Source organism: Carcharodon carcharias, chromosome 4 (assembly GCF_017639515.1).
Source record: "Carcharodon carcharias isolate sCarCar2 chromosome 4, sCarCar2.pri, whole genome shotgun sequence".
In the NCBI taxonomy this organism is placed as follows: domain Eukaryota; kingdom Metazoa; phylum Chordata; class Chondrichthyes; order Lamniformes; family Lamnidae; genus Carcharodon; species Carcharodon carcharias.
Genome location: NC_054470.1, coordinates 49,205,111 through 49,217,254, shown reverse-complemented (window position 1 = coordinate 49,217,254; position 12,144 = coordinate 49,205,111). Strand labels below are relative to the sequence as shown.

General features: G+C 45.2%; 1 protein-coding gene across 3 annotated transcripts in view; it reads right to left on the bottom strand.

The window, feature by feature from the left end:
* dock8 (dedicator of cytokinesis 8) overlaps positions 1-12,144 on the bottom strand; it is a 312,431-nt gene that overhangs the window by 209,419 nt on the left and 90,868 nt on the right. The gene's annotated exons all lie outside the window — the stretch shown is intronic.

The following is a 12,144-nucleotide window of genomic DNA, read 5'->3' as shown; positions in this document are numbered from 1 at the left end:
ACTGATGGAACAAGATGCAGAGGGCCTTCCCAGAAAGGGACAACACGAGGCTCTTGTTAGCTCTCACTAGCTCTCTCTAGCTGACAGCCAAGACCCTGTTGCCTCCATAAGATTCCAGCCACTATGTGACATTGATGGGCTCTTTGCTTCTGGCTGGTTACCCATCCTCCATAAACTTTAGTGTATCTGTTGTCCATATCCTATCTCACAACACTCCTACATCAGCCCTGTCCTTGGTGACGTACGTTGACTCTCAGTTCTGCAGTGCCTCCAAGTTAAAACTGTCATGTTTAAAATTCTTTTACACTTCATCCCTCCCTGCATCTGTAACAACTTTTGGTGCCAACTGAAAATTATTTTGTACAAAATGGGGGGTTGTTAGCAAATTCAAACATTAAAAACCTAGGGCAGGATTTTCAGGTTGGCTTGCGGGCCCAGGAGCGGCCGGGGAATGGACCGCCGCCCATGATCAGCCCCCAACCGTGATTTCACGCCGGCTGGCCAATTAACGGCTAGCCAGCATGAAGTGCGCGCTGAAATGCTCAGCACTGCCAGGCTGGGAGAAGGAGGAGGGCGGGCACTGACGTAAGCACGGGCGAGCGGTGAATGAAAGCTCCCTGAAGACGGAGAGCTGCCTCAGGGAGCTGAAGACTTTGAAACCAATAAATAAAGTTTTTAAAATCCGGGAAAAAAAATGTCCACGTACCATAATCGCCTGAACATATACGTGATGGGAATTCTGTCCGTAAATTTTTTAAAAAATGTAATAACAGAAACCTCACCCCGTTCTCAGATGAGATTTCATGAAAAATGCTAAGTCCGCCTGGCCGATTTGCCCGTCCGCCGACCGTAAGACCGGACGGACCACGAGAAATCGGAGATAATTACAACTTTAATCGCACTAATTGGCCTCTTAATTGTCGGCAGGCACCCTTCCAACTTTTGCACGCGCCCAATGACCAAAATATTGCGATGCTCGCCCAGCGTCATCCCGTGCGATTTCGTGTCCAATCGGGTCGGGCACATGCCAGCACGCCAACCTAAAATTTCTGTCCCTACTGTTTGAGGGCTATGAGAACCAATACTAAAATCCCTTCCTGATGTGTTTAAAATTCAAATTGCCAAAGATATCCAGTTTCAGTAGCTGGATTTCACTGTTTTGGTTCACGGGTGAGAAAGGGTACTAGGGGGAGATAACAAGCTAATATGAGTCAGGGCTTTCATGAGAAATTAGGTATATAAAATCTGCCCAAAGAACGAAACAGCTGGTGCGCAAACCAAATACTCTGATTGACAGCAAACATTTCAGGCAACACTGCGCTGACTGGGAATTGGGTTGGAACCAGGATTCTGGTAAGGTTTGGAATATTATAAAGCTCCCTAATCTCTCAGAGATTAAAATTTGGAAATGGAAAATGTTGAGCTAACATACTATAGTAATATAACAGGTTGACAATGAGACTGACAAACTAAACAATTTTCGTTGGAAGTAGAATAGATTATTCTGCCTTTAGCAAATATCTTGCAGAACTCCTGGGATAAATGTTTAGTTAACTAGTTATTCTCACACTTATTCACTTATGTATGGTAGAGTTTGAGGGCTTTACAAAAACATTGGAGGAGTTGAGTCAGGGGTGAAAATGTAAACAAGTGAGGTAAGGAAAGAGATGATCAATGCGCGATATATGCAAGATTTTTAGTATATTGCGGCTGGATAGATGCTCACAGCATTGTTTTCTGATTCACTAATCTCACTTCCTACATTTCAACAGTGACTACACTTCATAAGCACTTCATTGGCAGTCAAGCACTTTGAGATGTCCGGTGGTCAATTTCCTATAAATGCAAGCCTTTTTTTTAGTTGGCTAGGCCACACAAAACTATAAGGGAAATAAATAAATTAGAAGACTAAAAGCAAAATACTGGGGATGCTGGAAATCTGAAATGAAACAGAAAGTGCAGAAGCAGAAAAAGCAGAAGTTCCAAGTCATATTCGAATCGTTTCTCCGTAGGTAAAAGACTAAAATGCTCATAAAGTGAGATTGAAGTGGTAGATTTCTTCGTTGTGCTGTGTATTAAAATTACAAAAAAAAAGGTTTATGATTTTGCTCCACAGAACTTCGTCATTCCTCTGAGAGAAGAGGACAGAGCGACAGAAACTTGGAGATGCACAAAAGATTGCACAATATAGAAAACAAGAGAAAAAAGGATCGGAGATTAAAATACTGAAGGGTGCCATGGAAGAAACTATTATTGGGTGGCATTGTGGGTTGTTGTTTTCGAGGTTGGCACCTGTTGTCAAGACACATAGCCACTGATCGTCATCGTGGCGCATGCTGGCCCACAAGCAATGTCACCATTTTCCTGTGTCATCAGCCATTGTCTCCAAGGTGCAAGAATTGACATTTAGGGCCTTCATGTCACCCATGCAAGCATCCAGAGTTGGCAGCACCATGGTATACAGTCGAGAGAGAGTTGCGCTGGGACTTCTCAACATTCACTCTGGATCCCATAAAGTCTCAAGGCATCAAGTCAAACATGGGCAAGGAAAGCTCCTGTTGATTACCACTTACTGCCCTCCCTCAGCTGAATCAGTACTCCTCCATATCGAACACCATTAGGAAGAAGCACAGAGGGTCGCAAGAGCACAGGATGTTCTTTGGTTGTGGGGCTTTAATATCCATCACTAAAAGTGGCTTGGTAGCACAACTACTGACCGAGCTGGCCAAGTCCTAAAGGACACATCTGTTAGATTGAGCCTGCAGCAGGTGGTGAGGGGATCAACAAGAGGGAAAACCCTACTTGATCTCATCCTCAACAATCTACTTAGGACTGTTTTGGTAGGAGTGATCATCGCACAGTCCTTGTCAAGATGAAGTCCTGTCTTCACATCAAGATAACCTCCATTGTGTTGTGTGGCACTACAACCATGCTAAATGGGATAGATTCAGAACAGATCTAGCAACACAAATCTGGGCATCCATGAGGCACAGTGGGCCAATAGCAGCAACAGAATTGATATCAACCATAATCTGTAACCTCATAAGAACATAAGAATGTGGAGCAGGAATAGGCAATTCAGCCCCTCGAGCCTGCCCAGCCATTCAATACGATCATGGCTGATCTCACTTTGGCCTCAACTCCAATTTCCCGCCCTCTCTCCATAACCTTTCAATCATTACTAATTAAAAATCTGTCTATCTCCTCCTTAAATTTATTCAGCGTTCCGGCACCCACTGCACTCTGAGGTAGTGAATTCCACAGATTCAGTAATTCCTCCTCATCTATGATTTCAATCTACCACCCTTAACCTAAAACTATGGCCTCTCATTCTAGAATGCCCCACAAGGGGAAACATCCACTCCACCGTCTACTTTGTCTATCCCCTTTAGCATCTTATGTATCTCAATTATATCTCCTCTCATTCTTCTAAGCTCTAGCAAGTATAGGCCTAAACTGCTCAATCTCTCCTCATAAGACAAGCCCCGCATCTCTGGAATCAATCTAGTGAACCTCCTCTGAACCACCTCCAATGCAACTACATCTTTCCTCAAGTAAGGGGAGCAAAATTGCACGGTGCTCCAGGTGCAGTTTCACCAATGCCTTGTACAGTTACAACAACACTTCCTTATTTTTATACTCTATTCCTTTAGCATGACCTGGCATATCTCCAATCTAATATTATCATCACTGGTTCAATGAAGAGTGTGGAAGAGCATAGCAGAAGCAGCACCAGGTATACCTAAAAATGAGATGTCAGCCTGGTGAAGCTACAACACAGGGCTGCTTACATGTCAAACAGCGGAAACAACATGCAATGGAGCTAAGCAATCCCTCAATGACAGATCAGATCTGAGTTCTACACTCCTGCCACATCCAGTCATGAAAGGTGGTAGACAATTAAACAACTAACCAGGGTAGGAGGCTCCAAAAATATCCCCACCCTCAATAATGAACCCAACAAATCAGCGCAAAAGACAAGACTGAAATATTTGCAACCATCTTCAGCCAGAAGTGCCAATTGAATATTCTATCTCAGCCTCCTCTGGAGGTCCCCAGCATCACAGATGTCAGTTTTCAGCCAGTTCAATTCAATTCATGTGATATCAAGAAACATTTGAAGACACTGGATTCTGCAAAGGCTGTGGGCCTTGATAACATTCCAGCTGTAGTACTGAAGGCATGCTCCATAACTTGCCTTTCCCCTGGACAAGCAGTTCTAGTACAGCTACAACACTGGCATTTATCCAGCAATGTGGAAAATTGCCCAGGTATGTCCTGTACACAAAAAGCAAGAAAAATCCAATCCAGCCAATTACTGTTCCATCAGTCTACCCTCGATCATCAGCAAACAGATGGAAGGTGTCATCGATAGTGCTATCAAGCATACTTACAAAGCAACAACCTTCTCACTGATGCTCAGTTTGAGTTCTGCCAGGACCACTCAGCTCCTGACCTCATTGCAGCCTTGGTTCAAACACGGACAAAAGAGCTGAATGCAAGAGATGAGATGAGTGTGACAGCCCTTGACATTAAAGTAGCATTTGGCCAATTGTGGTATCAAGGAGCCCTAACAAAACAGAAGTCAATGGGAATCTAGGGAAAAACTCTCCACGGTTGGAGTCATATCTAGCACAAAGGAATTGTGGTTGTTGGAGACCAACCATCTCACTCTCAGGACATCACTGTAGGAGTTCTCAGTGTAGTGTCCTAGGCCCAACTATCTTCAGCTGCTTTACCAATGACCCCTCTAAAGTCAGAAGTGGGGATGTTCGCTGATGATTGCACAATTTTCAACATCATTCATGACTTCTCAGATAGTAAAGCAGTTTGTGGCCATGTGCAGCAAAACCTGGACAATATCCAGGCTTGGACTGATAAGTTACAAGAAACATTCATGTCACACGAGTGCCAGGCAATGATCATCTCCAACAAGAGAGAACCTCCCCTTGACATTCAATGCCATTACCAGCGCTGAATCCCCTATTATCAACATCCCGGGGTTACCATTGATCATAAACTGAAAAAGCCATATAAATATTGTGGTTACACCAGCAGGCCAGAGGCTAGGAAATCTGCAGTGAGTAACTCACCCCTCTCCCCAAAGTGTGTCCACCATCCACAAGGCACAAGTCAGGAGTATGAAGGAATAGTCTCCACTTGGCTTGATGAGTGCGGCTCTTACAACACTCAAGAAACACAACACCATCCAGGTAAAGGCAGCCTGCTGAATCGGCACCCCATCCACCACCTTATTTAATCCGTCCACCACCGGTACATGGTGGCAACAGTGTGTACTGTATACAAGCTGCACTGTAGCAACTCGCCAAGCCTCATTCAACAGCGCCTTCTAAACTCGCAGCCTCCACATGCAGAAGGACAAGGCCAGTAGATGGATGGGAACACCACCACCTGCAAGTTCCCCTCCAAGTCACACACTATCCTGACTTGGAACTATATTGCTGTTCTTTCATTGTTGCTGGATAAAAATCCTGGAACTCCCTTCAAAACAGCACTGTGGGTGTTCCTATACCAGATGGCCTGCAGTGGTTTAAGAAGGTAGCCCGTCACCAGCTTCTCAAGGGCAATTGGGGACGGGCAACAAATGCTGGCCTTGCCAGCGATGCTCACGTACCATGAAAGACTAAAGAAAAACAGCTTTGAGCATTCTGCTGGTCACCTGGCTCCGCCAGCCTCACCACACAGAAAATCCTTAGGTATGCAACCATCTTCCATCCTGCAAATATGCCTGAGACAGCAAAGTTATTTCTGCTTGATGAATGCCAACATATTTTGGAGCTTTTCCTTTGACAGGACTGCTACATTCATGATTTTGTTCTTCGTGAGATGCCCAGAATGCACTGCAAACAGCAAAGATGGGAGATCTTTACCTTATAGATGCAAATCATCCATGTTTCACAGCCATACAACTAGGTGCTGAGAACACAGGTCTCATAAACCACATGTTGGTCCTAAAAGTCTGCTTAATGTTATTCCAGGCACATTTGTGAGTTGTCCAAAGGTGGTAGCTGCTTTCCCTATGCTTGTATCGAGTTCTGCATCAAGAGACAGATCGTCTTTCACTGTGGACCCAAGGTGGCAGAATTTGCTAGCAGTTCCAGTTGTGTGTTATTTATTGCGATTAGGGACAGAGATATGACACCCCTTCCCAGTCAGGGATGTTATAAGTGCAGGAAAGACAATCCATGAATCTTTGTAGCTGAGTTTCCATGAGCGACTAGTGCAACATCATCGGCGTAACGTTATCTGCTCAAAACAACAACTACTTAAATTTTACAGTACCTTGCATGTAGGAAATGTCCAAAGATACTTCACAAGAGCATTGTCAAATAAAATTTAACACTGAGCTACATAAGGAAATATTAGGCCAAGTGACCAAATGGTTGCGCATAAACAGGTTTTAAGAAGCGTCATAATGGAGAAAGAGGCAGAGAAGTCTAGGTATGGAATTCCAGAGCTTAGAGTCTAGACAGTTGAAGGCATGGCCACCAATGGTGGACTGATGAAAATCAGGGATGCACAACAGGCTAGAATTGCAGAAGCGCAAAGATCTGACAGTGTTGTAGGTAGGTGGGAGGTGCACTGAACCACCACATTTGCACCCACATCCTGGTTTCTTAACCCATCAGATACTGCAGGCATGATGATGACCTGGGCTCTGTCAATAGGCTTTCTATTTAAAGGGACCCCGGCAGGAGTCAAAATGTCTCCAAGACACCTTGCTTCTGAAGGCTAGAAATGAAGGAGGATGTGGGAAGGCTGCCCTCCAGTTCTCAACTCTCCCCTGGAGGTTATGCTGGAGGCGGTGAGCTCAGAAGGGACTTTCCTTTTCTCTGGATGGAAGCAAGAGGCCAGCCAACCAAACTAACAGGTATGGTTAAAGGTTGTGGAAGTTGTCAACAGAAGTATTATGGTCAAGGCAAAATACTGCAGATGCTGGAAATCTAAAAAAAATACAAAAAATGCTGGAAAAACTTAGCAGGTCTGACAGCATCTGTGGCAGAAAAGACAGAGTTAGCATTTTGAGTCCGTACGACTCTTCTTCAGAGCTAAAGAGTTCCTATTAGCTCTGAAGAAGAATTGTACGGACTCAAAACGTTAACTCTGTCTTTCTCGCCACAGATGCTGTCAGACCTGCAGTATTATGGTATCTAGGACTTGGATAAAGTATCAAAAAAGGTTTAAATTGGGTCAGGAAAGGTGAGTATTCTCAGGTGGAATCCATCACTTTCTAACTTTCTTAGTATTTTTCTGCTATGGATGTCTCTGACCAACACACCTTGCAGTTCCACACATTCCTTTATCCCCAGGCACCTTCTCCAATCTCCATCTGTACAATCAACAATCACTCCCATCTTATTGCCAGCTTGCATCCATCATTCACATTCTCCTTCACAAATTTCTTATTCCACTCTTAACAGACATTCCACTTCTAACACTCAGAAATCTCAGTTTTCAATCATTACACAAGGCAGTGCACAACTCCAGGGAGAGGTACAGGACCTGAGGTGAACTTGCAGTCATAACCACCCTGCCCACATTGGCAAAGAATGTCTTGGAGATTGGCTGGGTGGTTCATACATTAGGCACCAGTGATGGAGAGATGAAGGTGGCCCACAAACTTGGTGATAGCATTAGTTATCAGTAACTGAAATGTCATGACATGCATTATGCCCCATACCAGCACTAATTCATCTCTGGGATCTCTAATTGATCTTGCTAAGGGAGCAGGCTGAGAAGTCATCAGAACTGAATTAGCACTCTATAGATGCACCGTCACATGACTCATGCAGAACTTCTGCCTGTACATACATATACCTCGGCGGTACTGCAGTAGAGATAACTGAGTTGTCACATAGTGAGATGCACATCACAAGTGAGCAGGAACATGTGCTGGAGACAGGGACATCATTGGAGAGCCCCTGTTAGATGGGAACACACCACTGTAAGTTCCACTTTGCTGGACATAATCACTGAGCCTCAGGGGTATCCATGAAAAGGGAAATTGTGGAGCAACAATGCAAAATATGTTTGCTGCAATCAGCATTTCTAGAGGCAGTGTACACGCTTGAGTGCCATTTTTTTTTAAATTCATGGGATGTGGGCATTGCTGGCTAGGCCAGCATTTATTTGCCCTTGAAAAGGTGGTGGTGAGCAGCCTTCTTGAACCTCTACAGTCCATGTGGTGTAGGTGCACCCACAGTGCTGTTTGGGAGGGAGTTCCAGAATTTTAACCCAGTGACAATGAAGGAGCTGCAATATATTTCCAAGTCAGGATGGTGAGTGGCTTGGAGGGGAACTTCCAGGTGGTGGTGTTCCCATGTGTCTGCTGCTCTTGTCCTTCTAGATGATAGCAGTTGTGGGTTGGGAAAGTGCTGTCTATGGAGCCTTGCTGAGTTCCTACAGTGCATCTTGTAGATGGTACATACTGCTGCTACTGCGCAATGGTGATGGGGGCTGTGACCATTTGTGGAAGGGGTGCAAATTAAACGGTTGCTTTGTCCTGGATAGTGTCAAGCTTCTTGAGTGTTGTTGAAGCTGCACTCATCCAGGCAAGCAAAGAGTACACTGTTGCACTCATGACCTGTGCCTTGTAGATGGTGGACAGGCTTTGGGGAGTCAGGAGGTGAGTTACTTGTTGCAGGATTCCTAGCCCTTGACCTGCTTGTAGCCATAGTATTTATATGGCTAGTCCAGCTCAGTTTCTGGTCAATGGTAACCCTCAGGATGTTGACAGTGTGGGATTCAGCGATGGTAATGCCATTCAATGTCAGGGACGATAGTTAGATTCTCTCTTGTTGGAGATAGTCATTGACTGGCACTTGTGCAGTGTGAATGTTACTTGCCACTTGTCAGCCCAAGCCTGGATATTGTCCAGGTCTTGCTGCCTTTGAACATGGACTGCTTCAGTATCAGGGGAGTCACCAACAGTGCTAACACTATGCATTCATCAGCGAACATCCCACTTCTGATCTTATGTTGGAAGGAAGGTCATTGGTGAAGCAGCTGAAGATGGTTGGCCGAGGACACTACCCTGAGGAACCCCTGCAATGGTGTCCTGGAGCTGAGATGACTGAACCTCCAAAAACAACAACCATCTTCCTTTGTGCTAGGTATGACTCTAACCAGTGTAGAGTTTTCCCCTTGATGCCACACTCGGTCAAATACTGTCTTGATGTCAAGGGCAGTCACTCTCACCTCACCTCTGGAGTTCAGCTCTTTTGTCCATGTTTGAATCAAGGCTGAGAAGAGGTCAGGATCTGCGTGACCCTGCTGGAACCCAAACTGAGTGTCAGTGAGCAGGTTATTGCTAAGCAAGTGCTGCTTGATACCACTTGTTGATGACCCCTTCCATCACTTTACTGATGATGGAGAGTAGGCTGGTGGGGCGGTAATTGCTGGGGTGGATTTGTCCTGCTTTTTATGTACAGGACATACCTGGGCAATTTTCCATATTATTGGGTAGATGCCAATGTTGCAGCTGTACTGGAACAGCTTGGCTAGGGGCATGGCGAGTTCTGGAGCACAAGTCTGGAGCACTATTTTCGGAATATCGTCAGGGCCCATAGCCTTTGCAGTATCCAGCGCCTTAGGCATTTCTTGATACCACGTGGAGTGAACCGATTTGGCTGAAGATTGGCATCTGTAATGCTGGGGACCTCCGGAGAAGGCCGAGTTGGATCATCCACTCGGCACTTCTGGCTGAAGATTGTTGCAAGTGCTTCAGACTCATCTTTTGCACTGATGTGCTGGGCTCCCCCATCATTGAGGGTGGGAATATTTATGGAGTATACTCCTTTAGAGAGTCAATTAATTATCCACCACCATTGACGACTTGATGTGGGAGGACTGAAGAGCTTAGATCTGATCCTTTGGTTGTGGAATCACTTAGCTCTGTCTACCACTTTTTGCTTATGCTATTTGGCAGGCAAGTAGTCCGGTGTTGTAGCTTCACCAGGTTAACACCTCATTTTTAGGTATGCCTGGTGCTGCTCCTGGCATGTCCTCCTGCACTCTTCATTGAACCAGGGTTCCTCTGGCTTGGCAGTAATGGCAGAGTGGAGGCATATGCTGGGCCAGAAGGTTACAGATTATGGTTGAGTACAATTCTGCTGCTGCTGATGACCCACAGCGCCTCATGGGTGTCCAATCTGGAGTTGCTAGATCTGTTTGAAATCTATCCCATTTAGCATGGTGGTAGTGCCACACAACATGATGGAGAGTATCCTCAGTATGAAGACAGGAGTTCGTCTCCACAAGAACTGTGCTGTGGTCATTCCTACCAACGCTGTCATGAACAAATACATCTGCAACAGGCAGGTTGGTGAGGATGAGGTCAAGAATGTTTTTCCCTCTCGTTGGTTCCCCTCACCACCTGCTACTGACTTAGTCTAGCAGCTATGTCCTTTAGGACTCAGCCAGCTCAGTCAGTAGTGGTGCTACCAAGCTGCTCTTGGTGATAGACATTGAAGTGCCCCACCCAGAGAACATTCTGCACCCTTGCCTCCTGGTGGTGATCAACATGGAGGAGTACTGATTCATCAGCGAGTGGGGGACGGGGTCAGTATGTGGTAATCAGCAGGAGGTTTCCTTGCCAGTGTTTGAACCGATGTCATGAGACTTCATGGAGGCCATAGTCGATGTTCAGGACTCCCAGGGCAACTCCCTCCCGGCTGTATACCACTGTGCTACCACCTATGGCGGGTCTGTGCTGTTGGTGGGACAGGACATACCCTGGAACGGTGTTGCTGATGTCTAGGACACTCTCTGTAAGGTGTGATTCCGTGAGCATGGCTATTTCAGGCTGTTGCTTGAGCCATCTGCAAGACAGCTCTCCCAATTTTGGCACAAGCCCCCAGATGTTTGCATGGAGGACTTTGCAGGGTTGACAGGGCTGACTTTGCCGTTGTGGTTTCCACTGCCTCGGTTGATGCTGGGTGGTCCATCTGGTTTCATTCCTTATTGATTTGTTTTTAGCAGCTTGATACAACTGAATGGCTTCTTAGGCCAGTTCAGAGGGCATTTTAAGAGTCAACCACATTTCTGCGGGTCTGGAGTCACATGAAGGCCAGACCAGGGAAGGATGGCCAAATTTCTTTCCCTAAAGGACATTAGTGAACTAGATGGGTTTTTACAACAATCAATGTGGTTTTGTGGTCATCATTAGAGGCTTAATTCCAGATATTTTATTGAATTCAAATTCCACCATCTACGATGGTAAGATTCGAACCCTGGTCCCTGGAGTGTTACCCTGTGTCTCTAATTAGTATTCTAGTGACAATACCACTATGTCCTTGCCCCCTCCAAAGGTATGATGTCTCAGGCACTTGCACTTACATGGAAAGAGTCACCGGGCATAGAAAATCAGACAGGACAGGCCACAAAGTGCATGCTAGTCTAACCAAGGCTTGCACACTATGTCTGCCACTGTACACAGGATGGAGCAAAGCCTCACCTTGGTGGTGCAATGCCTATGACATGCAGGCAAGTGCTCCCACTCTCATATTATGCATTGTGTTGGGCTCTATTTGCTACATCAGGGCACAGTTCACGTTGAGCAGTGTCTTGCTTTCACAATTCAACCACTCTACACCCGGAAATCAAACTTAAATTCGAAGCTTCAGTCAGAATTAAGTTGATTTCCCTCCCTACCCTGTTACTTACACATACCTCTGGCTCGTGTCAAGACATGAATTATGTGTAGAAACAGGCATCAGGGCATTAAATATGACCGTATGTCATTTGAACAAAAGCATACACAGCCCGTTCAAAAGCCACATCTGTTAGAAATACAAGGTAGATTAATACTTTTTTCTTCAAATTAAGTATGTTTTAACTTACTTTTAAATATCAGCTACTTTGTTAAAATAAGTATGCAACTTACTCAATTTGATACGCCCAGTAAAAATTCCCTGAAAGAACGATGCAAAAATAGAGAATGAGTTGTCACTTTAGTGAATACTGCACCTGCCAAAAGCTTGTGCCAACATGTCAATAAAACTGGAGACAAATGTGCAAATCAAATTGGACTGCTTCTGCCTACGTCATTCAGCTTCATAAGCAATATAGCCAGTTCTGAACTGGCATTTGAACAATGTATAGTCATGCAGGGCTGTTCATTGT